The 6,075-nt window shown below is 32.2% G+C and overlaps 1 protein-coding gene across 11 annotated transcripts in view; it reads right to left on the bottom strand.

Moving 5' to 3' along the window:
- FBXL17 (F-box and leucine rich repeat protein 17) overlaps positions 1-6,075 on the bottom strand; it is a 415,427-nt gene that overhangs the window by 340,041 nt on the left and 69,311 nt on the right. The gene's annotated exons all lie outside the window — the stretch shown is intronic.

Below are 6,075 nucleotides of genomic sequence, written 5' to 3' on the forward strand. Positions count from 1 at the left end.
TAACAAACAAGTCAAATACTATATATAAACAGCATATGCCAATCTAAAGGTAAGACTTTTGAGTGAAGCGCAATGTTAGCAAAATGCTGTTATCATCCTAAAGTAGTTACTGACGGAGATGTCATTTGCAGACTACTCAAAGAAGTTATTATTCAGGTCCTTACTGAGACATTTTAGATGATTTATGGGGATGTTATTTATGTGCAAAGGCTCCTCTGCAATGTCAGAAACAGTAAGATTCTATTTAAAAACTATAAAAGATAAGTCAACAAGCAGATTCTGCTTAATTTTTTTGGCATAGGTGATTAGAAAATACTTTTTTCATGTAATATAAATTTAGGTTGTACCTTGAACATTTTTATATAGAAATTAGATTATAATTGCCTTTAAATACTACAATAAACTAAAAATTACATTAAATAAATACCACTTTATCAATGAAACAGAGCCACAACATTGCTCTACAATCAACATCACCTCTTTTATAGAAGTACTTATATTGCCTATGCCTTCTCTGAATTCCATTAATTCCATCATTTATTAAACTCAACTAATCTGAAATCCCTGCAAAAAAAGAGAACACTCCTGCAACCCTTGGGTGGAATTGTAAATTGTTGTAGCCACTATGGAAAACAATAGGGGTTCCTCAGAAAATTAGAACTACCATACAACCCAGCTATTTCTTTATTCAAAGAAATCCAAAACACAAATTTGAAAAGATATATACCCTGGTATTCATTTCAGCATTATCCCATATAATAAAAGCCTAATTGCTAAGTGTCCAACAAGTTCATTTGACTGTTCAACCAGTCACTATTACACGCTCTGACCACCAGGAGGCAAGACAGGACGCACACGCCCTGGAGCCCTCCTGTGGTTCCTCCCAAGCCTCTAAAATATTTCTTCTAATTAATTTCCTTTCAATGCGCACAAACCTGTGCACTGGGCCTCTAGTTTACAATAGCCAAGATATGGAAGCAACCTAAGTGTTCATCGGTAGATGAATGGATAAAGAAGATGTGGTGCATATATATAATAGAATATTACTCAGCCATAAAAAAGTAATTAATCTTGCCATTTGTAACAACATGGGTGGACTCAGAGAGTATTATGTAAATTGAAATAAGAAAAAAACAAATTTGATATGATTTTGCTTATATGTGGAATCTAAATATCAAAATAATGAAAAATAAAAAAAACAGAAACAAATTCATAAATACAGTGCTCATCAATTATAAAATAGTCATGCTCATCAATTATAAAATAGTTATGAGGATGTAAAATGCAGCATAGGTACTATATTTAGTAACACTGTAATAACTAAGTATGGTGTCAGATGGGTACTAGACATCTGGGTGAGCACTTCATAAGGTATATAAATGTCTAACTACTATGCTGTACACCTGAAACTAATAAATATTGTATGTCAAGTGTAATTGATAATTTTTAAAACCCATACTTATGTATTACATAATACATATAAAATACTAGATTAAATATTGCACTACTTCCATTTGTAATAAATGGTATGAGTGGAATAAAATCAAAACAATTATTTTGGTTCACTTTAATGATTTTTTAAAAAAATATATTTTATTGATTTTGTACAGAGGAGAAGGGAGAGAGATAGAGAGAAACATCGATGAGAGAGAGTCACCGATCAGCTGCCTCTTGCACACCCCCCACTGGGGATGTGCCCACAACCAAGGTACATGCCCTTGACCGGAATCGAACCCGGGACCCTTCAGTCCCCAAGCCGACGCTCTATCCCATTAAGCCAAACAAGTCCCGGCCACTTTAATGATTTTTGTTCTCTCAACTCTCAATTGCCCACGCCAACAGAAAGAAACATTAACATGTACAACAGAAAATCACAGACAATCCATCCTTAGTAAGTTGGATCTATACTAAAAAGTTAGACATCCCCTAAATTTGTAAGTATCTATATTAGTTGGGCCATCATCTGTACTCCTGTCTTTTAAGAAAACTTCACTAATCACATAAGACACCTGGTGACAGAGGACTGAAATTTACTAGCAGTAGAAATGAATCCCAGGCTCCTTAAATCCAAAATAGAGTATACACACATATTTATTTTTTCAAAATTTCTCTAACCCAAGTTCTATATTATCTTTACTCTCATTACTTGACCCTTCTCTTAGGAGAGTCATTAACAAACTATCATATAAATCTGATGAAATGAATTTGAGACCATAATTCTTACTTTTCAAAACTCTATCTTCTGGGCTTCAGATCTTTAGACCTCCAACTGCCTCCTTTGACATTCCTAAGCTAGTGTCCTCTGACACCTCAAACATAACATGTTTACTGCTGAAGTCCACCCCACTTTCAAAACTATGACCTCTTTCCATTAGTGTCTATGTTAGTGAGTAGTAGCAGCTCAAGCTAGAAATCTAAAAGTTGATCAGAGCAATTAAGAAAAAACTCTGAATCCAAAATCCAATTAATTATCAAGACCTGTTGGCCAACTCTAGCTCCTCAACACCCCCTGTTTCTGCTCCCACTGCCACTGCCTTAGTCCAGGCCCTCTCCATCTCTTTTGGGCAGTGCAGCACTGATTCCTTTCACTGGTCTTTCTACCCTCATCCTCCACACTACAACCAGAATACTCTTCCAAAAATGTAAGTGGGTACATTACAATCCTGCTCAATATTCTTTAATGCTTCGCCAATGCTTACAGGAGAAAATCCAAAATTCTTAACATAACTTCCAAAAAGCCTGCATATCCAATCAACCTCATTAGCTCACAGCCCCTGTTCCTGGCCATGCTCTCTAAATGCTTCCAGATCTCTGCACATACTGCTTCCTCATCCTAAAAATCCTGCTTAAAAAAAAAAAAAACACACATTCTTTATTGTTGAAAGTATTACATATGCCCTCTTTGACCCCCTGCAGCCCCCTACCCCTCTCCAGCCTTCAGCACACTATTGTCTGTGTCCATGGTAAAACCCCTTCTTTATTTTCTATTACCACCTAGAAACACACTTCAATTCCCTGAAAACAAACTGAAGCATCATCATTTCACAAAATCTTCTCTAAATCCCCAGGGAGACTTAAGCACTGCTCTAAGTTTCTTTGAAACCATGCCTCATTATAGCACATAACACTGCATTTTCATTCTCTATTAATATGTCTTTTTCCCCCCTAAATAACACTTAATTAGGAAATATCCAAACTTAAAGCATAATATCAGTTATTTATTAGACACCAAATAAATCTGTTGAGTAAACACTGTATATTTCTATTATATTCTTATTAATCTGAAAATATGGTTATCATTGATACTTTAATATTAAAATATTTATTGGTAAGTTATGCAATGAGAAATTACCATTATAAAGTAAAATACTGCATATTTATTAAAAACTAAAATATTTTACATTAATTTTAAGACATGATTAAAAAGAATTTTAATCTAAAGTGTGAAAACTGTGAGTCCAATAATTTAAAGATACTGTCAAGTATAAAGACAATCATAATTTTACTCCTATAAAATAATTTTTAAATATCTGTTTCTTCTTTTAATATCTCTCCATGATTTTAATCACACAACTTTTAGGAAATAACATACCATTAAACTAAATAATAAAGTATAACTTTAAAATTATAGGTCTTTAAACTATATTTATTCTTTAATGTTTAATTATATCCCCCAAATAATTATATGTTTACGAAATCATATTGTGTTTTATAAAGTAAAACATATTGTGCATTTTACAATCACAAGATGAAAAAACTTACAAATAGTAAACAGAGAGCCATCTGCAGTTAAATTATTAATTGTCAATGGCACAAATTATTTAAGAATATTATCAATAAAGATCTCATACAGGAGTAATGTGTCAATCATTAAGAAAAAAATTCGAAGGCGACACACAAAATGTTACACAAGCACAGACTGTTGAATATATACTTATTTTTAACAGCATTCAGTCATAGAAAATATTTAATGATATTTTTTAAAATTATGCCATATATGTACTCTTAAAGATACTAGGTTACAAAATATAACATCTAATCCAACAAAGGATCAAATTTCTTTTTACTCTGTTGTCTGAAATATACTTTTTATAATTTCAAAAAGTTATAAGATCCTTAGAAATACAGTTACAATCTAAGCTAATATTAACATTAGTCATTCTCATTCATTATGAATGCTTATATTAATTTTTAAGGAGAACTGTCTAGGTTCAGAAGCAGAATGCCAATAGATGATTTTAAACTTCATCTTACCAATACCAAATTATAAATAAAAGCCTCTTGATAAAATTAAGATTTAATGACACATACACACAGATTTGTTTTTCTCTTAGCATTTCCTTATGTACCCATCTATTCTCCCTTCAAAACCCACTGAAAGAAAATCAGGAAAATAATTTTGAACATATCTAGAAGTAAAAAAAAATAAAAAATAAAAAATAAAATGATCAAGCCAAAATGATGGAAGAAAAAAACAAAAAACATTAAATCTAAGACACTGTCAGTCACAAACAAGTCTATTTCTGCTATAAGCTTGTGATAGGCTGACTTACTTCAAAAATCTTACAGCTGTCCTTTAAAACCTACGGATATTACTATAGTCAGCCTATCTTTAAAAATTAAATAAATAAAAGCCTATGGTAGGCCTTCATTTTTAAATTTTAAAAAGTCTACCTAAAAAGATATGGTGCCAATTTTTATTTTATTTATTTAACAATATTTCTTTGTATCTCCAAAAACTATTTTGGTTAATAATAACATTACTTTGACATATTATAACAACTTTAATAAAAGATTACATAGGCTCATCTGGTGAGGTTCAACTGTTGAGCATTTAATCCAAGAACCAAGAGGTCAGTGGTTCAATTCCCAGTCAGGGCACATGAATGTCCATGTTGTGGGTTCAAGTCCCAGGAGGAGGCATGCAGGAGGCAGTCGATTAATGATTCTGTCTCATCACTGATGTTTCTATCTATCTAACCCTCTCTTTTCTTCTCTCTCTAAAAATCAGTAAAAACATATTTTTAAAAGAGATTATATAGTTACCTATATGCATTTGCATATCTTTTTAACTCTGAAGGACAGACTTACTAAAACTTTACACATATCAATTATCAGGTACTAAACTTGTAAACAAATGGTTTTCAGGTACTTAAGAAAATATTTCAAATTAGTTTTAAAATGTGATATTTTATTACAAAAAAATCTTAAGAACTTTGCTTCAAATTTGTTTCTTTCACAAATTCTAAAATAACAAAGTTTATTTTTAAAAAAACTGTTAACATTGAGCATTTACTAGTTACTAGGCAATATTCTAAGCACATTACATGTATAATTTAGGAACTGATAAATTAATTAAGTACCTGCTCCAGAAAACAAAGAGTCTATGCTTGCTGCAGAGTCTATACTTTTTACTATAAGTTTACAGCCTCTTGTGTGCCAAGGACTATGCTTTGTACTTGAAATTCAAAGTTCAAACAAGCAAAGAAACAAACCACACAATCACTGCTTTCTTAACTATTTATACATATAAATATAAGCCAACAATCTTCTAGTGATTGAGACCTTCTGGAGATATACTCCAACTGCTAATAGAGCAAAAGTGACTTTTCATAAAGGAAATAACATTTGTTTTCAAAGAGTGAGGAGGGGAAAAGTTAGGCTAGAAAGGGAGATTGTAACCACATTATAAGGTCCCAGCAAATGCCATCCTAAGGAATTTAGATTTTATTTGTGGCAGGCAACTGACAGCCAAAGAAGAATTTTTAATATGGCCAAATATTTCAGTAGAAAAACAAAACAAAAAAACTTTTCAGTGCTACTGACAACACTGTAAAAATTGGAAAGAGACAGGAAACAATAACAGGAAGCTTCTGGAATAAATCAGAGAGATGAGGGACACTGAAGTAGAGCAGTAATGTGGAGAGAAGAATGGATGAAGAGTCATTTTTAAAGGTTAGAAACTAAAATTGACAGGAGAAATGAGAGACAGGGCTGTGTGAAGTTTCCAGCTTAGAAAACTAAGAAGTGAAGACATTAAATGGAAACAGGAAAAAGCAATAGGAGTTGAGGGGA

The sequence above is a fragment of the Pipistrellus kuhlii genome, unplaced genomic scaffold (genome assembly GCF_014108245.1).
Source record: "Pipistrellus kuhlii isolate mPipKuh1 unplaced genomic scaffold, mPipKuh1.p scaffold_m20_p_4, whole genome shotgun sequence".
Taxonomy (NCBI): domain Eukaryota; kingdom Metazoa; phylum Chordata; class Mammalia; order Chiroptera; family Vespertilionidae; genus Pipistrellus; species Pipistrellus kuhlii.